The sequence below is a fragment of the Aulonocara stuartgranti genome, assembly GCF_965226115.1.
Source record: "Aulonocara stuartgranti genome assembly, chromosome: 3".
NCBI lineage: Eukaryota > Metazoa > Chordata > Actinopteri > Cichliformes > Cichlidae > Aulonocara > Aulonocara stuartgranti.
This window is the reverse complement of record NC_138941.1, coordinates 79,473,698-79,498,172: the sequence shown is the minus strand read 5'-3', so window position 1 is coordinate 79,498,172 and position 24,475 is coordinate 79,473,698. Positions and strand designations below refer to the sequence as shown.

Below are 24,475 nucleotides of genomic sequence, written 5' to 3'. Positions count from 1 at the left end.
TGAGTCCACAGAGGTGATGGGGGTGTCAGTCAGGATGATGGGGGGGAGTGGGGCTGTGTGCTTCCTGAAGTCCACAATAATCTCCACTGTCTTCTGGGCATTCAGCACCAGGTTGTTGTGGCTGCACCAAGACACCAGACGTTCAACCTCCCTCCTGTAGGCAGACTCATCCCCGTCCGAGATGAGCCCAATAACGGTGGTGTCATCTGCAAACTTGATTAGCTTGACAGACTGGTGGGTGGAGGTGCAGCAGTTGGTGTACAGGGAGAAGAGCAGAGGAGAAAGAACACAGCCCTGAGGGGAGCCGGTGCTGATGGTCCGGGAGTCCGAGACATTCTTTCCCAGCCTCACATGCTGCTTCCTGTCCATCAGGAAGTCAGTGATGAAAGCCATATCGCAGGTATTGACAGGTGACCGACATGCACGCTCCCTCATCCCAACCTGGCAGGATGCTGAAGTGTTGGAGTCCATTCATAAGGCACAGCATCCTCTCTCCGAATTTACTGATGCTCTTTCTGGAGAAGAGTATGTGAGCATCTCCTACCTCAAGCCAGTTCTCCATCTTCTGGCAACATCAGTCTTGGCTGAAGATGCTGCGGACACTGATCTGACTAGATCAATTAAAACCAAGGTCCTGGCATACCTCAACGACAAGTATAGTGACCTCAACACCCAGGAGCTTTTGGATGTTGCGTCGTTCATGGACCCTAGGTTCAAAACGCAATACATCAGCGCAGACAACCTTCCTGCCATTAAGGCCCGACTGAAGACAGGAATGGTGGAAATGGCTAGACGTACACATAATCAGGTAAATCCTTGAAAATTATATTTCCTCAAACACATAATATTTATATATAAGCTAACTGCAAAACTAATGTCTCTCTTCCCATCTGGCAGGAGAAGAGGTCTCGCACTGAAACTGCTCAAAATTCTCCAAGTGCACAGGCCTCTGGGGGAAAGGCAAAGAAGACTATTGGTAGTCTTTTTAAAACCAGTGCGGCCTCTTCAGCTTTGCCTCTGCCACTTGAAGATGTCGTAGAGGCAGAGTTGAATAGTTACCTGTTGACCCCTGTCATTGACGGAGAGGATGATCCCTTAGCCTGGTGGAAGGTGCACAACATTCACTTTCCACGACTGTGCAAGATGGCCCGCAAATATCTGTGTGTGCCAGCCACAAGTGCCCCCTCAGAGCGTCTGTTCAGCACTGGAGGGAATATAGTGACCTGCACTCGCTCATCCTTAAAGCCAGCGAAAGTAGATATGCTGGTCTTCCTAGCAAAAAACCTGTGAGCTAGGATGATTATGGCTAGCTGAGCCGTACTCATTGTGCACTTTAGTTTGTGCTGTGTTGCTGTTACTTACTGCAGATAATCAAGATGTTCAGCCAGTTTTAATTTAAAGGCGTGTTTGTGTGTGTGTTTATACAATTGCTATTATGTTTGCACTTTATGTGTAATGTTACTGACTGCAGAGATCAGTAAGATGTGTGTATTTTTTATTTATTAGTTTTATTTATTTAATATTATTTTTTAATTGAATGACTGTCTAGTAGTTCACAGATGTCGAAAAACTGAGTGTGGGAAAGCCACTGATTTTGTTTATGTATATTTCTGCAATCTGCACATTGTACTGACTTTCATTTTAATGTTTACACCAGGGTTCCTTGTCAGCACTTTATGCTCAGATGTTTGTAAGCTAAAAATAAACTATTGTGTATGTTCAAATATACTGTTGTGATTGAAGAAGTTAAATAAAAATGTCAGTCATCAATTCATGCATCACCTCATGTCATCATAACAGAGGTCTGTCTTCCAGGAAAGAACAGTTTAAAATTAATGTAATATAGTATTGGCCATACTATATGATGTATTGCTTGTCTTTGTTTAATAATACAGAAGACAAAGACCTTAAAAAATAATCGCATCGCAATATTGGGGCAAAAAATCGCAATTAGATTATTTTCCATAATCGTTCAGCCCTACTCTGTACTGAGTATAGCGAACCTAACTGCCTTCTTGGTGATTAGTGTTACTTCCAGTATTCTCTGGGTGAAATTCCCAGGGTGGCGTTGTCTTTTAAACTGTGAACAGTATTTACTTTATTCCCACCTCGTGCTGCCACACAAGGACGGCTCTTCAGATCTGCTGATGCTTAGCACTGTGCACATCTGTCTTCCGGAAGATAATGATTGAATAAAATGATTATAAATACTTTGACCACACTGAGTCGCGTCTTCTCTGTCCAGTAGAAGAATAAAAGAACTGGGATCAATAAAACCTAGTCGCTAATGCCAGGTTCACAACGTGAGTGCCACTGTCACTTGTGATTTTCCCCGGGATACCCCACCCGAGAATGATTTTTGACAGGAGGCCTTTTGCCACAGCACTGCTGTCTGCTCTTTTTGTGGGAAATGCTTCTACCCACTTAGAAAACATTACTACTACCAGACAATACATCTTTCCCTCGGCTGTTGTTTCATCTGCTCATTTTGTCATGGCCAGAAGGTCCTCACCGGTCGATCTGCCAGTTTGGGTTGTGTTTGTGTGCACTTTGTGTGCGGTTTTCTCCTCTCCGCCCAGTGTGTGTGTGTGTTCTTTGTTGTGATGTGGGAACATGTACTTCCGGGAACTGTGGCACGGAACGGCAGCTGACCCGGGAGGAGTGTCCCGCGCTGGAGTCGCCAGATGTGCGCTTAATCACTTCGCCAGCTGCTACTAATCATTTGCCATCCCGAAGCAGACCTATTGGTTGGATGACAGCCAGCGCTGGAACGTTGAGCTAAGCCAGGTAGCGCAGCTGCGATTTAGTGTTTCACGATTGTGAACAAGAGAGTCTCCAGGATCCAGGGAACGGAAGAGGAGCTTGCAAGAGAGGGAGTTGGTCTACTGGACTATTATAGAATAGAATAGAATAGAATTAAATTTTATTGTCATTGCACATGCACAGGTACAGGGCAACGAAATGCAGTTTGCATCCATCCAGAAGTGCTTTAGTGATATAGATATATTACAATATATATTAGCAATAATATAGATATGTAAGTATATTACAGAAATGGGTCTATTATGGTATGTTATAATGTACACGGTATGAAGTATGTTGTGACTATGCTATAACTATAAGCAGGGTTGGGAAGGTTATTTTTAAAATGTATTCCATTACAGAATACAGAATACATGCCCCAAAATGTATTCTGTAACGTATTCCGTTACGTTACTCAATGACAGTAACGTATTCTGAATACTTTGGATTACTTAATATATTATCATGCTTTTTACAACAACGTGAATGTACTATTGCTGTGTGATTTATTACTGTTACTGAAGGTCCGCGACTCAGAACTGTAGTAAAGGGACCTCTGACTAATACGGCGGGGTCCCTGTCGGCTCGTAGCTGAAAAATAGCTTTACTTTGTTGTGTGGGTCAACTTTTCTTGCGAGAGACAGAGAGAGGCGTTGAAAGGCTGCTCCAACGGAACTTATTGTTTTCGGAGGAAAACACGAACACAGCGTACAGTCGAGTCTTAATAGCTTACTTACAACTGGGCTCGTCAGGCTCTCTTCTTGGCTGAAGTGGTTATTATTATATTTACATGCTTCCAGCTCCCGTTTTTCCTCGACGACAACTCGTACCTTTCCACTCCCCTTTTTCTCCCTCCTCGCGCTCACAGACCCATAACGTGTATGGCAGTCCATTCTCCCTGCAGCACGGACTACACTGCCCATGATGCTACATTCTTTAGAGCTATGCTTGTAGCATTCTGCCTGTTAGCTTAGCACAACAACAACAACAACGAAAAGGCGCTCTCTCACCCAGGAAACACACAGTCGCAGAGAGAGAGAGAGCGTCGCCCTGTAACCATGGCAACTGTAACACTGCCGCCTGGAACAACAGAGCGTAGCTGTCAAACAAACCCAAACAGTCCTGACCCGCGACAATATGAAACAGGAAAGTACCGCAGTGTAATCCATTTATTTCAACAAAGTAACTGTATTCTGAATACCACCTTTTTAAACGGTAACTGTAACGGAATACAGTTACTCATATTTTGTATTTTAAATACGTAACGGCGGTACATGTATTCCGTTACTCCCCAACACTGACTATATGTACAGGCTATGAACAGGATATAAATATGAAATAAAAACTATACAGAAATCTGAGATATACCGCTATACAGAAATGTGAACTATGCAAGTTATAAACAAGGCTGGACTGGGACAAAAAAATCGGCCCGGGCATTTTGACTAGAGACCGGCCCACCAGGATAAAGATTGAAAATGTGACGTCATTCAGGGGTAAAAACGCAAAAGATTCTGGGAACTTGTGGCAAGAGGTACAAGCGCACGCAGGCTTTCAATTGAACTCAGTTACACAGCGGTAAAAAGAAACCCAAAAAATGTCAAGAAGCTGTTGTATTATTAACTGCAATAGCCGGTCGCATGACAGCCACGGGAAGCCGACGGGTAAAGAGATCGTTTTTTTTATCGGATTACGTCGTTGAAGAGAAATTTTTTAAGCCATGTTTCCGAAGTAAGAGCCGACGGATGGTCTGGATATACCAAATATAACGTCTCAGAACACTCCAGCAAATTAACACATTGATAATCGGGCAAATTATTAATTTGTGTCCTTCCTGTCTCATTTCATTTATTGTCTTTACATCAACCAATCAAGTCACTCCATTCGATGTTTGATCGTAATTTCTATAACTTCCGAGACCACCAACGATGATATTATTCAGCTATAAAGTGTGATGTGAACATATTTAGAACTTACCGGAATGAAAATGTCTTGAGCACACCAGCTGATATCTGGAGACGTAACAGAACTTGATATCAGCTCGTCTCACGGCTGCTATCCAGGCTAGACGCCTTCGTTTGGTAACATCCGATACATGAGCTCCTTCATGTTGCTTCCAGGTTGGGAAAGCATAAAAAGACAATCCAAACTTATTCCCGTGCCGGTCGTAAGATCGAACATTGCAGCCGACAACACAGCAAGTACGAACCATGGCTATGCTTTCGCTCCTTACTTAGACCCCCAAAATGGCGGATCGGGCCAAAATCCTTTCCACGCCCACCCCCGTGACATCACGCTCCAAAGCCCTATATTGTGTTTCGCTTCTGTTATTATGGTACACTGACAAAAACATACTTTTATTCACAGGATAAAACAGTTGTTTTGTATCACTAATTGTCCAGTACGATTACAGCATACAATATTATTGTCACTGCTACATTTCTGTGATGCTACCAGAAATTATTTCCACTACTAATTAATTACCGTTGAGCTCAAAGGTCCTATTAATAAACAGTTAACGAATGTGTATTTATGACGACGATTTGTGAGACTGGTAAACTTACCTTTGTTCGTACGATGGTCTTTTGTTCTACACGGTGCATTTCAAGGTCCTGCACCCATCCGTCGGTAAACTGTACCTGGGCTTGTTGCAGTGACCTGAAGTTACTAAACTTCATGAGTGTGTGCACTCACTCCAAGAACCGTATGATTATAAATCTGAGCGTGGTGAAAGTTGGCAGCACGCTAACGTCTTTTGTCCACTCTGTGTGCTCGTAAGGGTCTGACCCTTTCATTCCTTTGATTTTGTCCTCGTATCTTTTCTTTGACTTTTCATCAAGTCTGTCTTCGTACGGCCCGGCATTGTTCTTCTTGGTTTTGTACATAACTTTTTGGGGGGGCAAAGAAAAAGCAAGAAGGTATTGGAACCGAAGAATGAACATTTTGCGGTGCTGCAAATGCTTGCGTTTGATGCATTGCTTTGATTGTTTTGCCACCAGTGCCCGGCATGCAATGCATGAAAGTCATGTGGTCTGTCAATCTCTATAGGGCTTTGGAGCGTGATGTCACAGGAGGGGAGCCACGCCCCCTCCCGCCATGTAAGTAGGCCAAACAAAGCACACGGAAGCAACAGCTATGGTTCGTACGTGCTGTGTTGTGTCGGTTGCAATGGCAGATCACACGATAAGGAAGGCAAGAAGCTGGAAAATTGGCTCTCTTTTCATCGTTTCCCCTCCTGCAGGCAACGGGAGGGATCTCATGTATCCGATATTACTAAACGAAGACATCACGCTTGGATTGCAGCGGTCAGCCGAGCGCATATCGAGTTCTCTGCCATCCCAAAACGAGAGCAATTGCCCACCTGAGAATTCATGTTGAGCGTGTAATAGTAGTTTGCGTAACAAGTTCAAGAAGCTACACACTACAATTCCAATCTGATTACTCATATCATGTGAGGGTGAAGACACAACACTGCTTGATAAGACTGTTAAGGTGTGCTGTGTTTTGGTGAATATGTGCCCCATGTGTGGTTGTCAAACCAGGGCCAAATGAAACTTGCTCTTGTTGAATATTCATAAAACTGCTGTGTTGCATGCACAGTTCATTGTAAATAATTGTACTTTCTGTAAAATGGTTTCAATAAAACAGAAAAGAAAAGTATGTTGTTTTTTTAAATTCAAGATCTGTTCACATGTACTTAGCAAGTATGCAAACTATTTACATGGCAACGCACAGCTGGCATCAATCGTTCATCTAGAGCAATTTTTGGGGGCAGCTGCTGAGGAGAAGTCCATGTTATGTGCAACCTCTGGCTGTATCTTGGTCATATGGTCAACATACTCACAACGTGGAGGCTTAAAAACGACCAAATCTTGTACCCAACCGTTTGTGAATTAGATATGCACCTCCAGGGATTTATATTCACGAAAATGATTTCCCCTATGCGCTGACTCCACAGGCAAGGTGCGCAAAGATATTGGGATAGGACATCGGCGGTAGGCTTTCTGGGTTCCACTCCACTGCCTTTTTTCATACAGGTCCACATTACCCATGCACGCTATTTTTTCCAAGTACCGTCTCTTGGCGTCTGGGCGCAATCGGTCGCGATACAGCCCTTTGTCTTTTGCGCTGACTTTAAGCATGGTTCTGGCAGTCCCGCTTCCAACACTCCAACACTGTGTGTTTGTTTTGATTTGTTGCCTCCTGACATGGCGCCGCAATCCCACAATGCACTGCGGCGTGACGTCAACCCCAAAGCCCTATCGGTACATATCAGCTGCTTCCCAAGTTCCACAGGCTAACTAAGCCCAATAGGACTCCTTCTTCAGCTTGGTGGCTCCCCTCAGCTCTGGTGTCCACCATTTGGTTCGGGGGCAACTCCAGACTGAGACAGAGTCCAGCCTCTCTCCAGGAGGCTGATTCCAAAGCCTCTGTCAGTGCGCCCCAGGGCAGCTGTGGCTACAATGTAGCTTGCTATCACCAGTGTGTGAATGTGTGTGTGAATGGTTGAATGACTGAATGTAGTGTAAAGCGCTTTGGGGTCCTATGGACTAGAAAAGCGCTATACAAATGCAGGCCATTTACCATTCCAAAGCCCAAGCCATGTGTTGAGGTGAGCCTGCCTATATCTAGCCGGTACCTGTGTGAGCAGCAAAATAATCTCTGAGGTCTAAAAGTCAAATCAGTAGAGATGGTAAATGGTAAATGGCCTGTATTTGTGTAGTGCTTTTCTAGTCCCTAAGGACCCCAAAGCGCTTTACATATCCAGTCATCCACCCATTCACACACTGCTGATGGCAGCTACATTGTAGCCACAGCCACCCTGGGACGCACTGACAGAGGCGAGGCTGCCGGACACTGGCGCCACCGGGCCCTCTGACCAAGATGAACATTCAACAGGACAATCAAAAAGAAGTGAGTCACATCTGAACACAGAGACACACACAGGGAAATAAAATACAAATTTAATGTAAATGAAAGAGGAAGAAAGCAGAGAAATGTTGCAGTGTCCAGTCAAATGAACTGATGAGCCCCTCCCACCTGTGCTGCTGGGTCTGCTCTGTTCCTTCTTCCGTTCTCATGAATGGAAGTTGTTGTTAAAGGACAGCATGAAGAGTCTGGATCAGACTGCTTCTTGCTCTGCAGGTCCTCACCTCTGCTAAACAGGAGACCACAAGGTCTCATACAGACTTTGACCTGATCACACCTGATGTAATCCTTGTTAAAGTGGTTCTGATCTTTACACCTGAACATCTCCAACAAACCCGCTTCACTGAGTGTCTGATGTAGAAGGACATTATAATAAAATATTATCAACTTATTATAAAGTGATGTTGTTGCTATTAATGGTGAACAAGTGACTGATTAATGTTCTTTTGTGCTTTTGACTGTGTGTTGTGTGGTGATGTTAAACTTTACATGAGTAACTCAAATAACATCGTTAAGTGAGCTTCATTCAGCTGCACATTATGACTCAGGACTCAACATGCAGATATATGAATGCTGAATTCTTAAGAACAAACTGAGTTTATCTGATTGTTTCCAGTTAAAGAAAGATCACTGATCAATGTCTGATGGCTCCAAAGTTTGGTACAGATCTATTGAAAATGCTCATCACAGTAAAAACAACAACAAGCTCCACTCTACAACTGGACACTAAACAGGGTCATGAATCATGAGCAGAGAGGCTCATAGGAGGCTTCTACAGCTACGACCTAAAAACAACATCTGTTTACCACCAAGTAAGGTAATGTACACACTACAATGAGTAAACACCTACCAGCTGCGATGGAGGCTTCAGAAGGGTAACCCGCAGATGATCTCTGCAACACCAAGGGAAGTCAGGTGACCAAAAAGGAGATCACAGGTAAGCGATCCAGGAATGGTCAAATGGCCACTATTTATACTAGCGCCCCCTAATGCGCCAGGCCGAAAGTGGGTTGAACCGAGACATAACATTCATCCTGCCACACATGGATCTGTTTCAGTCTTGCTCAGCAAGCTATGACATTTGACACACTTTATGACTGAAAGATGGCCCGTTTAATATACTGGCCGGCATAAAACAAAATAATCAGCAAATAAGCACTAAGAAAAGTACGTTGATCCTAACAGTTTAAAATTGCAAACACCATTGTGCATATCACCCACAATCTGGAGGTGCTGTGGAGAGAATAAAAGGATCCTTAAAGTCCAAGCCGGTGAAGTGCTGTGAAGAAACTGGCCTCACATGGCCAAAAGCACTTCCCCTACTCCTGATGTACGTGTGCATGCAGACCACACCCCCAGCACACCTCAGCCCTTATGAGGTCTTGTAAGGACGGCCTGCCAGAGTGGGGGCAGAACCCCCGAAATGGACAGGTATGTCTACAGAGTTGTGCAACAGTGAAATGATTGTGTACTGTCAAAGTCTCTCTTGGACCCTCTCACAGGTACACCGAGCAGTAAAAGCAGCCCTGCCCATGCAGAAGGACCCCTGCACCCATTTAGACCAGGCGACTGGATACTGGTGAATGATTTCAGGAGGAGACATTGGAAGGCAAAGCGGTGGCTGGGCCCATTCCAAGTCCTGCTGATCACACAAACAGCGGTGACGGTTGGAGAATGAACTACTTGGATCCACACAAGTCACTGCAAGCTGTTTGCAGGAGAGCCACCAGCAGAAGAAGACCAAGCTAATAAGACACACGGGGCAGAATAATCCCCGCACCTTATCCAGGTACTAGGCAGTCTAACCTCTACCTGGAGCAATGCACCAGACTGAGAAGATTAACAGTTGAGCACCACACCAAGGCCCCGGGATGCCCGTGCTGCAAGGAGAGCTGCTTGGGAGACGAGAGACTGAGCACGACGGACACATTCAACAAGACTACGTGAATTCAACCACCCAGCCTTTCAGTTTTGATCTGTGCGATGCTACAGTCCCAGAACACTCCAGCTCACATGTTAGTCTGCTCCAAGCATTTCCACAAAGGTCAGTCTGCTGTTGTAGTTATTACGTCATTTTTCTTAACATAATTGGTGATATAGGTTACAGGCAAGTCTGGCGCTGAACAGAAATTGTTGCTATGCTCCTTTGTTTATTGTGCATAAATAGTGAATTGTCCTGACACAATAATGCGTTTAGCTTCTGTTATTATGGTACACTGACAAAAACATATACTTTTATTCACAGGATAAAACAGTTGTTTTGTATCACTAATTGTCCAGTACGATTACAGCATACAGTATTATTGTCACTGCTACATTTCTGTGATGCGAACCAGAAATTATTTCCACTACTAATTAATTACCGTTGAGCTCAAAGGTCCTATTAATAAACAGTTAACGAATGTGTATCTATGAAGACGATTTGTGAGACTGGTAAACTTACCTTTGTTCGTACGATGGTCTTTTGTTCTACACGGTGCATTTCAAGGTCCTGCACCCATCCGTCGGTAAACTGTACCTGGGCTTGTTGCAGTGACCTGAAGTTACTAAACTTCATGAGTGTATGCACTCACTCCAAGAACCGTATAATTATAAATCTGAGCGTGGTGAAAGTTGGCAGCACGCTAACGTCTTTTGTCCCTCTGTGTGCTCGTAAGGGTCTGACCCTTTCACTCCTTTGATTTTGTCCTCGTATCTTTTCTTTGACTTTTCATCAAGTCTATCTTCGTACGGCCCGGCATTGTTCTCCTTCGTTTTGTACATAACTTTTTGGGGGGCAAAGAAAAAGCAAGAAGGTATTGGAACCGGAGAATGAACATTTTGCGGTGCTGCAAATGCTTGTGTTTGATGCATTGCTTTGATTGTTTTGCCACCAGTGCCCAGCATGCAATGCACGAAAGTCATGTGGTCTGTCAATCTCTATAGGGCTTTGGAGCGTGATGTCACAGGAGGGGAGCCACGCCCCCTCCCGCCATGAAAGTAGGCCAAACAAAGCACACGGAAGCAACAGCTATGGTTCGTACGTGCTGTGTTTTGGTGAATATGTGCCCCATGTGTGGTTGTCAAACCAGGGCCAAATGAAACTTGCTCTTGTTGAATATTCATAAAACTGCATGCACAGTTCATTGTAAATAATTGTACTTTCTGTAAAATGGTTTCAATAAAACAGAAAAGAAAAGTATGTTGTTTTTTTAAATTCAAGATCTGTTCACATGTACTTAGCAAGTATGCAAACTATTTACATGGCAACGCACAGCTGGCATCAATCGTTCATCTAGAGCAATTTTTGGGGGCAGCTGCTGAGGAGAAGTCCATGTTATGTGCAACCTCTGGCTGTATCTTGGTCATATGGTCAACATACTCACAACGTGGAGGCTTAAAAACGACCAAATCTTGTACCCAACCGTTTGTGAATTAGATATGCACCTCCAGGGATTTATATTCACGAAAATGATTTCCCCTATGCGCTGACTCCACAGGCAAGGTGCGCAAAGATATTGGGATAGGACATCGGCGGTAGGCTTTCTGGGTTCCACTCCACTGCCTTTTTTCATACAGGTCCACATTACCCATGCACGCTATTTTTTCCAAGTACCGTCTCTTGGCGTCTGGGCGCAATCGGTCGCGATACAGCCCTTTGTCTTTTGCGCTGATTTTAAGCATGGTTCTGGCAGTCCCGCTTCCAACACTCCAACACTGTGTGTTTGTTTTGATTTGTTGCCTCCTGACATGGTGCCGCAATCCCACAATGCACTGCGGCGTGACGTCAACTCCAAAGCCCTATCGGTACATATCAGCTGCTTCCCAAGTTCCACAGGCTAACTAAGCCCAATAGGACTCCTTCTTCAGCTTGGTGGCTCCCCTCAGCTCTGGTGTCCACCATTTGGTTCGGGGGCAACTCCAGACTGAGACAGAGTCCAGCCTCTCTCCAGGAGGCTGATTCCAAAGCCCAAGCCATGTGTTGAGGTGAGCCTGCCTATATCTAGCCGGTACCTGTGTGAGCAGCAAAATAATCTCTGAGGTCTAAAAGTCAAATCAGTAGAGATGGTAAATGGTAAATGGCCTGTATTTGTATAGTGCTTTTCTAGTCCCTAAGGACCCCAAAGCGCTTTACACAATCAGTCATACACACATTCACACACACATTCACACACTGCTGATGGCAGCTACATTGTAGCCACAGCTGCCCTGGGGCGCACTGACAGAGGCGAGGCTGCCGGACACTGGCGCCACCGGGCCCTCTGACCAAGATGAACATTCAACAGGACAATCAAAAAGAAGTGAGTCACATCTGAACACAGAGACACACACAGGGAAATAAAATACAAATTTAATGTAAATGAAAGAGGAAGAAAGCAGAGAAATGTTGCAGTGTCCAGTCAAATGAACTGATGAGCCCCTCCCACCTGTGCTGCTGGGTCTGCTCTGTTCCTTCTTCCGTTCTCATGAATGGAAGTTGTTGTTGAAGGACAGCATGAAGAGTCTGGATCAGACTGCTTCTTGCTCTGCAGGTCCTCACCTCTGCTAAACAGGAGACCACAAGGTCTCATACAGACTTTGACCTGATCACACCTGATGTAATCCTTGTTAAAGTGGTTCTGATCTTTACACCTGAACATCTCCAACAAACCCGCTTCACTGAGTGTCTGATGTAGAAGGACATTATAATAAAATATTATCAACTTATTATAAAGTGATGTTGTTGCTATTAATGGTGAACAAGTGACTGATTAATGTTCTTTTGTGCTTTTGACTGTGTTTGGTGTGGTGATGTTAAACTTTACATGAGTAACTCAAATAACATCGTTAAGTGAGCTTCATTCAGCTGCACATTATGACTCAGGACTCAACATGCAGATATATGAATGCTGAATTCTTAAGAACAAACTGAGTTTATCTGATTGTTTCCAGTTAAAGAAAGATCACTGATCAATGTCTGATGGCTCCAAAGTTTGGTACAGATCTATTGAAAATGCTCATCACAGTAACACCAACAACAAGCTCCACTCTACAACTGGACACTAAACATGGACACGCAAGTGAGCTGCTTCTTGGAAGGACGCGGGACTCCACCTGAAGGTGGACAGGTGGGAGGGACTCAGCAGACTAGCACTGAGCTTCATTTTACTGTGAATTATTTACTGTCATTATTTTGTAAAAAAAAAAAAAAGTCCTTTTAGAGCAGGTATACTCATAACTCTGTTTAAGGCTACGTCCACACTAATGAAAAGTCACATTTAAATGATCGCAGCTGCGACAGCAAACTTCCCCTGCAGCTGAACAAACAACCCCAGCCTGTCACCACATTTGAATGAAGCTCAGGTGTTGATGCTGCTCACTGATTGGATAGTTGGTTTCAGCTCTGCTATCACTCTTTACTGCACAGGTGAAGGTAAAAAGTGTGACGGGATCTATAGACTGGAAACAGAGAAACTGTGAATGTTGGCATTACTCATATTCCAAATAAAGCAAACAGTGTGGCAGTGTGAGAGCTGATCTGGGATCAGTGTGTTCACTCTACAGCTACAACAAGGTTTCAGGTCAAAAAGGGAATTTTACTCAATTCAATTTTATTTATATAGCGCCAAATCACAACAACAGTCGCCTAAAGGTGCTTTATATTGTACAGAAGATCGTGCAATAGTAGATACCAGTGTTGGTTACTTTAAATTAGTAACTTAGTTACATTACTAGTTACTTCTAGGATGAGTTCCTGCCCCAAGTGGAGGAGTTCAAGTATCTCGGGGTCTTGTTCGCAAGTGATGGGAGAAGGGAGCCGGAGATTGACAGACGGATTGGGGCTGCAGCTGCAGTAATGCGGACGCTGCACCGGTCCGTCGTGGTGAAGATGGAGCTGAGTGTAAAAGCGAAGCTCTCAATTTACCGGTCGATCTACGTCCCTACCCTCACCTATGGCCACGAGCTGTGGGTAGTGCCCGAAAGAACGAGATCGCGGATACAAGCGGCAGAAATGAGCTTCCTCCGAAGGGTGGCTGGCCTCTCCGTCTCCACTTCACACAGTGGAGACGGAGGGCGCTAAACCCAATTAATAGTGCCGACTGGCTTCTGTGTCTTCTGGATACTGGTGTTTTTCACTATTTTTCTTCTCAATCCACTTTGAGTTTTGAAATATTAGCTACATACATACATGACAGTATCCAGAAGACACTCTGATTTCTAAGCCAGTCGGCACCGGTACCGTAATATACGTAAGCTAAGTGCAACAAGAATGTAGGTGCGGCTGGCTAGCTTGAATGTGACTTCGCATGTGAGGGCTCACTTGACCGGATTCAACGCCACCTCCAACGCTTACCTCCCCCATGATGTGGACATCGGGTCAGCTGGAGGCGCAGTCGAAAGATTGCAGCGGTCCCAGATCAGATGTACACACTGGAACTCTTTCCCATGTTGCTGTCTGTGTTTATTGTGTTATGGTGTGTTGATACCTGTGCATTCCTGTATTATCCTTTTGTGTTGCACATTTCAATGTTTTTTTTCCTCGCTACCTGGCCTGACCTGTCTCCCCAATGCGATGTTTGTATTGTATGTACGGTCGGCAAGGTCTGTCATCTCGGTTGTGGGCAAAAGACCTGCAATTGACAAATAAAGGCTATCTCATCATCTCATCATCATCTCATCTCATCACTCCATCTGGTCCGGCGGCCTTCCTGGGGGTCCTGGAAATGTGTCATGGAGAGTAGAATGAGAGGACTCAGGCGCGAGACTCCTTGCGAAGTGATAGTGAATTTATTTACAGTGAAAAAACGGCAACAGTTCGACTCCGTAATCCAAAAGAGCAGTGAAGTGACAAGGTGACTTCTCCCTGACAAGGTGACAGTGCAATATGAACACCGGTGTACCACAAGGCTGTGTGATGAGCCCTTTACTCCCTCTTCACCCACGACTGCAGACCTGCCGATGGTTCTAACATTCATTCATTAACATCCACATTAAGGGGACGGCTGTGGAGCGTGTGAGCAGCTTCAAGTTCCTGGGAGTCCACATCTCCGAGGATCTCACCTGGACGACCAACAGCTCCAAGCTGGTCAAGAAGGCTCACCAGCGCCTCTTCTTCTTGAGGACTCTGAGGAAGAACCACCTGTCCTCAGACATCCTGGTGAACTTCTATCGCTGCACCATCGAGAGCATCCTGACCAACTGTATAACAGTCTGGTACGGGAACTGCTCTGCCTCGGACCGGAAGGCGTTGCAGAGGGTCGTGAAAACTGCCCAGCGCATCGCCGGAGCACCACTTCCTGCCATAAAAGACATCTACAGGAAGCGGTGTCTGAAAAGGGCTGGGAAAATCATCAAAGACCCCAGTCACCCATCACATGGACTCTTCACCCTCCTGCCCTCTGGGAGGCGCCACAGGAGCCTCCGGACTAAGACCACCAGGTACCGGAACAGCTTCTTCCCCACAGCTGTCAGACTCCTGAACTCTGCCTCCTGACATCTGACCCACGTTAAACTCATGGACTGAACATACACACACCCACAATGGACAACTGTACCCTCAAACACACAATAATAACATGGACTGAACCACCACTCACAACCACTAGCACTTTATATAGCCTCTGTAGAAACTATCTACACCCTCACTTATCTTAACTGCACTACTGTATAGCTCTGTGTAAATAATCATTCTGTACATTCGATAATCTTTAATCCTACAACTGTTTACAACTTGCATAGTTCCCATTTCTGTATAGCTGTATATCCCAGATTCTGTAAAGTTATTTATTTCATATTCTGTATAGTTTTTCATATTTATATCCTGTTCATAGCCTGTACATAACTTGTACTCACTACAGCCTGTACATACTTATAGTTATAGAATATTCACAACATACTTCATACCGTGTACATTATAACATAATAGACCCATTTCTGTAATATACTCACATATCTATATTATTGCTAATATATATTGTAATATATCTATATCACTAAAGCACTTCTGGATGGATGCAAACTGCATTTCGTTGCCCTGTACCTGTGCATGTGCAATGACAATAAAATTTAATTCTATTCTATTCTATTCTATTCTATTCTATTCTATTCTATTCTATTCTATAATAGTGCAGTAGACCAACTCCCTCTCTTGCAAGCTCCTCTTCCGTTCCCTGGATCCTGGAGACTCTCTTGTTCACAATCGTGAAACACTAAATCGCAGCTGCGCTACCTGGCTTAGCTCAACGTTCCAGCGCTGGCTGTCATCCAACCAATAGGTCTGCTTCGGGATGGCAAATGATTAGTAGCAGCTGGCGAAGTGATTAAGCACACATCTGGCGACTCCAGCGCGGGACACTCCTCCCGGGTCAGCTGCCGTTCCGTGCCACAGTTCCCGGAAGTACATGTTCCCACATCACAACAAAGAACACACACACTGGGCGGAGAGGAGAAAACCGCACACAAAGTGCACACAAACACAACCCAAACTGGCAGATCAACCGGTGAGGACCTTCTGGCCATGACAAAATGAGCAGATGAAACAACAGCCGAGGGAAAGATGTATTGTCTGGTAGTAGTAATGTTTTCTAAGTGGGTAGAAGCATTCCCCACAAAAAGTGCAGACAGCAGTGCTGTGGCAAAAGGCCTCCTGTCAAAAATCATTCTCAGGTGGGGTATCCCGGGGAAAATCACAAGTGACAGTGGCACTCACGTTGTGAACCTGGCATTAGCGACTAGGTTTTATTGATCACAGTTCTTTTATTCTTCTACTGGACAGAGAAGACGCGACTCAGTGTGGTCAAAGTATTTATAATCATTTTATTCAATCATTATCTTCCGGAAGACAGATGTGCACAGTGCTAAGCATCAGCAGATCTGAAGAGCCGTCCTTGTGTGGCAGCACGAGGTGGGAATAAAGTAAATACTGTTCACAGTTTAAAAGACAACGCCACCCTGGGAATTTCACCCAGAGAATACTGGAAGTAACACTAATCACCAAGAAGGCAGTTAGGTTCGCTATACTCAGTACAGAGACGAGGTTCAATGATAAAACAGTTTGACAACTTACTAATAATTATTTAAAACAACATACAATCTAAATAAAACTTTAAAATCTGGAGCAGACGGAATCGCCGTATTGCTCCAACTTGCCGTCTGCCCGACTATAAGTTAATCATCCAGTCAATCAATGTGCACGCCAGCCGACTCCCGTAGCCGGCATGCATATGGCCGCTGTCCACGCCGACGGCAGCAGCAAGAAAAGAAACCTCGCAACAGGAACAGACGGTAAAAGCAAAGCATCAGCACTTCAGTTAGCGTAGCGTTGTGTAAAACTAAGGCCCACACTTCTGAGTAAACAGCGTCATGAATCATGAGCAGAGTGGCTCATAGGAGGCTTCTACAGCTACGACCTAAAAACAACATCTGTTTACCATCAAGTAAGGTAATGTACACACTACAATGAGTAAACAGCTGCGATGGAGGCTTCAGAAGGGTAACCCGCAGATGATCTCTGCAACACCAAGTCAGGTGTTTACGTTTACACCGTAACTTTAAGCTAGCACCATAAAGACGGTAAAACACGTAACAATATCTACAAATGCATCTTAAAGCTGTTATATTAGCACTCGGTGTATTACTAAGATAACCACATTAACATTATTGACACTCGCTGACTTTTAATAGTCATTCTATAAATGCTGTCCGTTTAAACGGTCTTACCTGTACCCACTGCATATCCACCGGATTCCAGCCAGAGTGGATTCTGGAGTCTTCCACGCTCCTGTTAGTGATCCTCCATCTGGATGGATGAGAACAACCTTCTGAACAATCTAGCAGGAGATGGCCCACATCTATGGGACTGATTTGTGCTAATAACGCCCATTGTATGGACTGATAACAGCCGAAGAGGGTGAATAAAGTCACCCAGTCGCTAGCTGTGCCATTACCCAGCATACATCACTCCCTCCATAAATGCAATAAACAATACAAAAGTAATAGCCTATAATTAATTTATCTGCTGTATCTGCTGTTTCTCAGGTAGTTGTTTACATTATATAATTTATTGTGTTCTGTACACGTCACTACAATGTGATTTTGGAAATATATAAATATACGGACAACAGGCTCTTCCGCGGCGTTTAGGGAGCTCTATAGCATTCAATAACAGGACCCTGCACATCAATTGTGGACACGAGGGGGGTACCCTGCGCGTCGATACTGTCACGGTTCTGGGTCCGTTGGACACAGTATTTTGAGTTTATTATGTTTTGGTTTTATTTTGCATCATGGATTGTTTCCTTGTTCTCTTGTGGTTGTGGGGATTATTATTATTATTATTAGAGTTTCATGTTTCTGTTATCCATGTTTTAGGAATTGTGGTTTCATGTATAGTTCAGTTCCACGTGTCATTTTCTGTCTCTGTGTTGAATCCATGTCTCTGAGTTGTGATTCATGTTTCCTGTTTTATTGTGAAAGTCTTTGTCTTATGTTAGTGTGTGCAGCTTAGCTCCCCCGTTTCGTTAGCCCTGATCTCCCCCAGCTGTGTCTCCCTCCTGTAGCCGATTCCCCCGTTACTACCCTGTGTATATAAGCCCTGTGTTTTCCTGTGCTTGGTGTCGCGTCGTACCCTCAGATTATGCCTGTGTGTTCCTGGTCTCCGGTTTCAGTGGTCACTTCACGTTTGGTTTTCATGTCAGCAATGAAGCTGAGGTTTTGAGTTTCACGTTTGTGTCTGAGTCCTGCGTTTGGATCCGCCTGCCCGCACACAGAGCCCTGACAGATAAGTGATGCAGAGGGAGCCTCACCATGCGTCAGGCTTGAGTTTGCTTGGTAACAGATGACTCAGAATAAGCCATGAAGTATACCTTTAAAATGTCTTTGTTTCCTCTGTAAAGTGTGCATTTTTTGGTTGTTATTTTGAGGAGCTGTTTGGATGATGCTGTTTGAATAACCAGGTTATTCATTATTATCTTTTATTTGTTTATATCCTTTTTATTAAGCTTTGAGTAGTGGCATTTGATTAAAACATTTATTCAACATATTACATATATGGGCTGTATGGCCTATATTTGTATAGCGCTTTTACTAGTCCCCCCTAGGGACCCCAAAGCGCTTTACACATCCAGTCATCCACCCATTCACAGCTACAGGCAGCTACAGTTGTAGCCACAGCTGCATATATACATATATAAAGAAGTCCAGACGCTTTTCTTTGCAAGCTCCTTTGACAATGTGCATATATAGTTTCTGTTAGGTTATTACACACATGAGAGTGGCCTCTGTCTGTGAGGTGAGACAGAGTGCATTTGAGGTCGACACACATAGAGTAGACACACTCATTTTTAGGTAAGAGTTCAACCATAGCTTGCAAAGCCTGTGACTGCAACTGTTGTAAGACGTGCGTCTGATGTTGCAGGATATAAGCGAGGGTTAGAAGATCAACAGGAAGCACCTGACGTGCTGACGGAGAAAACGTTCTTTTTAAATGTGTCGAGAGTTGTCAACAGAACATTTGTGGTTTTGAAACTTAATCATGTATTGTACCTGCTTGATGTAAGAGTCCAACCGTGATGTTATAAAAACAACTGCTTGTATATTATTGGGCGGAGATCGATGCTGATGTTGCAGTGTTCATCTCCCCACGATGCGTGTTTCATTAAAATCATCATTTGACTTAACTCTTCTGGACCATGGTTGTTTTTGCTTTCATCCTCAATATTTGAACCCGCAACATATATACATATACATATATCTCCACAGCAAGAGACCAAGTTCCCTTCATTAATAAACGTTAGAGCTATACTCTACTGCCCTCTGCTGGCTTCTTAATCAAGGATTTTATTTTTAAACACTATATAGACTGTAATATAATTCTAACTTTCACGTCATCATCACCTGGATGAAGGAGAACAGCAAAAAGAACAAATAAGTCCAATGAAAGGAAATTGATCAATATCATTTTACAGGATATGGAATAGTGAAAACATCAGTCATTTGGCAGTTTATTGAAACTACAGATATATAGTTGCGTCTACAAAATGCCAGAAAATAGTTAAAATTGTAAATGTAGGTGCAAATAATGTGATTTATAGAGCAGCTATGATTTTGGGGTTTTTTGTTTTTCCTTTGTTAACTTGTGTGGTTGTTTTTACTCACACAGAGATGGTACATATTTGTTTAAACATGCTTAAATGACATAAATATGTTCCTTTAATCCCTCTGTACACTTCTTAAAAATCCTTTTAAATAGCTGAAAGTAATTTCACAACCCAATGGGCTACACTGTGCAAGTTAAATAAAGGCAAGAAAGACTAAAACTGCTGGCAAGAAGAGAAAAACCAGAAAGGAGAGCTACGTCATCTACGTGTACAAGGTGCTGAAGCAGGTGCACCCCGATACCAGCATCTTGTCCAAGGCCATGAGCATCATGAACTTGTGACATTGTCGAGCAAATCGCTCCTGAGACCTCCCACCTGTCTCACTCCACCATTTCATCCAAATAAACAAACACAAAAATGTTCAAAAAAATCCCTCAGCACGTTGTTCACTACCGCCTGAAAAACAGCAGGGGCAGTAGTGAGTCCAAAAGACACGGCATGATTCAAAATGTCCATGGTGTGCGTTCAATTCAATTTTATTTATACAGCGCCAAATTACAGCAACAGTCGCCTCGAGGTGCTTTACATTGCTATGCTAGCTAGACCCTACAAGAATACATACAGAGAAAAACCCAACAATCATATGACCCCCTATGAGCAGCACTTTGGCGACAGTGGGAAGGAAAAACTCCCTTTTAACAGGAAGAAACCTCCGGCAGAAGCAGGCTCAGGGAGGGGCCGGGCCATCTGCTGTGATTGGTTGGGGCGAGAGAAGGAAGACAGGATAAAGACATGCTGTGGAAGAGAGACAGAGGTTAATAACAGCTATGATTCAGTGCAGAGAGGTCTGTTAATACATAGTGAGTGAGAAAGGTGACTGGAAAGGAAAAACTCAATGCATCATGGGAATCCCCCGGCAGCCTACATCTATTGCAGCATAACTAAGGGAGGATTCAGGGTCACCTGGTCCAGCCCTAACTATATGCTTTAGCAAAAAGGAAAGTTTGAAGCCTAATCTTGAAAGTAGAGATAGTGTCTGTCTCCTGAATCCAAACTGGAAGCTGGTTCCACAGAAGAGGGGCCTGAAAACTGAAGGCTCTGCCTCCCATTCTACTTTTAAATACTCTAGGAACAACAAGTAGGCCTGCAGAGCGAGAGCGAAGTGCTCTAATAGGGTGATATGGTACTACAAGGTCATTAAGATAAGATGGGGCCTGATTATTTAAGACCTTGTATGTGAGGAGCAGGATTTTGAATCCTGGATTTAACAGGAAGCCAAAACAGGAGAAATCTGCTCTCTCTTTCTAGTCCCTGTCAGGACTCTTGCTGCAGCATTTTGGATCAGCTGAAGGCTTTTCAGTGAGTTTTTTGGACTTCCTGATAATAATGAATTACAGTCGTCCAGCCTGGAAGTAATAAATGCATGAACTAGTTTTTCAGCGTCACCAGAGACAGGATATTTCTAACTTTAGAGATGTTGCACAAATGGAAGAAAGCAGTCTTACATATTTGTTTAATATGTGCGTTGAAGGACATGTCCTGGTCAAAAATGACTCCAAGGTTCCTCACAGTGTTACTGGAGGCCAAGGTAATGCCATCCAGAGGAAGAATCTGGTTAGATACCATATTTCTAAGGTTTTCAGTGTTGTACAGTGTTGGGAAAGAAATGACACCCACCTCTCCCACAGGGGAATTGTAGAAAAGGGGAGGGGCCAAAAGGGGTACCCCAAAATTTACAGGGTTGCACCAAAGAAGAAGAATGAGGAGGGGCTCCAACTGATAATAACCATAAGTGCAGACTTGGAGGTCCTGAAAGTCAGGTATCAAAGGAACAGTTTGGGTTCCATTAATAAACTACATACTAATGCTCACTATTGTGTAGTTATTATAAAGTGCGACTAAATCCTCCCTCTGGATGGGAAGAGTCCATGTGTCAGTATTCAGACACCTGGCTTGGGTTTCTGCAGCTAATTTGTCACCTGTGAGGACTCAAACCCACAGCATGCAGGACATTTCTACATCTGTTGGTGTGTCCTCAGTTTCCCAGCATGCCTTGGCTGTGCTCATGGAAGTGAATGAGGGGGAAAGATCAGTACTCGGATTTCATACCTGGTGATCTCAGAGGACAACAGCAGCGTTACAGCGGCGCACATCGATGAGAGCTGATGCTCTCAACACTTCAGACCTCCGCCCGTCTCTGAGAAAACCAACAATGGCTGTCAGCAGCAACTACACCTGCTCCACCAGTGCTGGGAGAGAAGAGCTGAGACTGACAGCTCTTTGTACAGGTCAGTACTGCAGAGGTCATTTAAAAACATCTTTGAGCTAAAATCCATGGAAGTCACAGAGGAAAGAAGAGACACTGCAGAGAGGATCCAGAATATTTGATGTTTTCTGATGACAGTTAAAGTTTCCAGCTATCAAAAAGTGTCACAGCGCAGCCTTCATGTCCTTTCAGTTCTCCATCATTAATGATGACTGTCCGTTATAAATCATGTTGGCTAGTTTTCTAACTCAGTCCATGTCTCCAAAGCAAACTTGTGTCCCACACTTTCTGTGCTGAGTCTTCAGGGATTCTTTTCACTTGGTGCTGAACTAACTTTAATGAATTGGGGCTCCAAAGAAACCCAGCCCTCCCTAAACAAGGCTAACAAGCAATGCAACAACTCTGTGGGCACTCTGTAGTGTAGCTATTAATCACAATCAGCTTCACTGACCACAGATATGCACACGTGACAGCTTCATGACAGAAACACACAGCCCTCATTTACTCAATACCATTAAATAAATGGGCTTTGGGTTCTTTCTCTAGTGTACTCTCGTACGATACTCTTACATTAACTCCTCTTTTGTTTCTGGGATCAATGAAGCTTATTCCTTAACAGTAGCAGTACACACCAAAATGAACACAAGTGTCTACAGTGCAGCAAATCATGTCATACACATTGTAAAGTAGAGCATGCAACCCTTCTTTAATTTACCAAACAATGAAAAACAATAAAATAATAAAATGTCAGGTTTCAGTATTCAGGCAAACCAAAAAACACACACAGCAATTTACCCACTGTACACAGAATCCCCACACACACAGTGTAAACCACCAGTGATAACACAATTATAGTCCCAAACTAAACCTAAAGCCGGCAGAGATAAACCCTACGTTGCAGGCCTGTGTTGATCCATGTTGTTTAATAAAGTTTCTATGGAGAAAAAAGGGGGCTGTCCACAGCCGCTCACTTCCTGACTACCCGTCCGTCTAAGGACACTACCTTGTGACGTAGGTAGGTAGTGTCCTCATGAGCATCCTTCCCCTGAATTCGGACACAGCAAGAGTTTTCTATCAGATTGATCCACCCTGAGGTCAGGGGTCAGCTCTGTCTCACACCCAGTACAAACCACCAGCATCACTCAGTCTGCAAGTGTCACGTTAGTCGACTTTTTTTAATTCATAAGGACTGAAATACACACACAAACAGTTTTACTGCAATGACAGCTCCATGAGGTAACTCCCATCCCAGCAACACAGCCACTGTGTTTAAGGTGGACTGGATGAAGAGTCGTCAGTAAGAACAGACAGATGAAGGTGAACGAATGCTCAGACATGTGAGATAAAGGCTCTGTACTTGTGCTGGTAGATGTCTGGGTCTGGGCTGGTTCTGATGTCCAGGTCGTCCCATAGACAGCAGCACCGCGTACCTCATCACTCCAATCCTGTTTGTAATCTACAAGAAACCAGGAAGGCTCACTGCTCTGTGCAAGCAAATATGTTTTTGAAAGGATTTCCTCAAACTACCAGTCTTTGCATCTCGTACGAGCACATCACACATTATCAGGAAATGATGCTTTTGTCTTCTCTGAAAGCTGTGATGCTGCTTGGAGACATAAGCACCAAAGTAACGTGTTCAGCAGCAGCAGCTCAGAGCTGGAAGTACAAGTGTGGCAACATGTGGCCAGAGTGGTGACAGAGCTGAACACTAACCTCTGTTATAAATAATGCAGCTGCATCATTAAGGCTCCTCATGGCTGCACAATACAGGCAGCAGCAAAGGACAATGATCCCAACTAGGAGGAGAGCCCAATACGGTATTCAGAAAGGCACGAATAACGTGGTTTTACGAAAAACTTATTTCGAACAAATACTTTTAAAAATATTTGTATTCTGGAACAAGAACAACGTTATGTCAAAAACCTTTATTTAAGCCGGAAGTGAAGGTTAGAAACTCTTTGTGATAGTGTGTTGAAGTGACACAGGCAGTTTGAACTTCATGTCAACATGACTCCATCCTGTAGGACACGGTGGAGGCTCTTCAGGCTCTCTGCTCCACTCTGGTGTTCAGTCCTGAAGGTCGGAGCACAGGGACAGTTCAGGCTCCAGCAGTCAGCTGACGTTTGATGGAAATCAGGGCAACAAACTGCTCTGTCGCGGCCTTTTACTTTCCAAACACCAAAAAAGTCCAAGAAAAGGCCGTGGGTGGCAACGGGAGGTTTGTTTTAGAACGCACTTCTGACTCCATTGTTTAAAATCATATGCCGTTTATTTCGTGAAAAATTACAAACAGAAATCAGCCAAATAACTTCTTAAAACTTAAAATTAAACAAAAGTTAACTTAATTTGCTTTAACAACTTCAAAAGTGGTCAAAAAAATCATTTTCTAACCCTCCCGTCTTCCCTGACATTGGCAAACAAA

General features: G+C 44.0%; 1 long non-coding RNA gene and 1 pseudogene across 2 annotated transcripts in view; one reads left to right on the top strand and one right to left on the bottom strand.

Annotated features, from left to right (window-relative positions):
* Nucleotides 1-24,475, top strand: part of LOC309702919 (NACHT, LRR and PYD domains-containing protein 12-like) — a 184,289-nt pseudogene that overhangs the window by 113,087 nt on the left and 46,727 nt on the right. The window lies entirely within an intron of this gene.
* On the bottom strand, nt 20,308-22,188 carry LOC309702943. Its single transcript, XR_014275798.1, has 2 exons — nt 21,897-22,188; nt 20,308-20,582 (listed from the first exon to the last, which is right to left on the bottom strand). It is a non-coding gene; the product is annotated as an uncharacterized lncRNA (long non-coding RNA).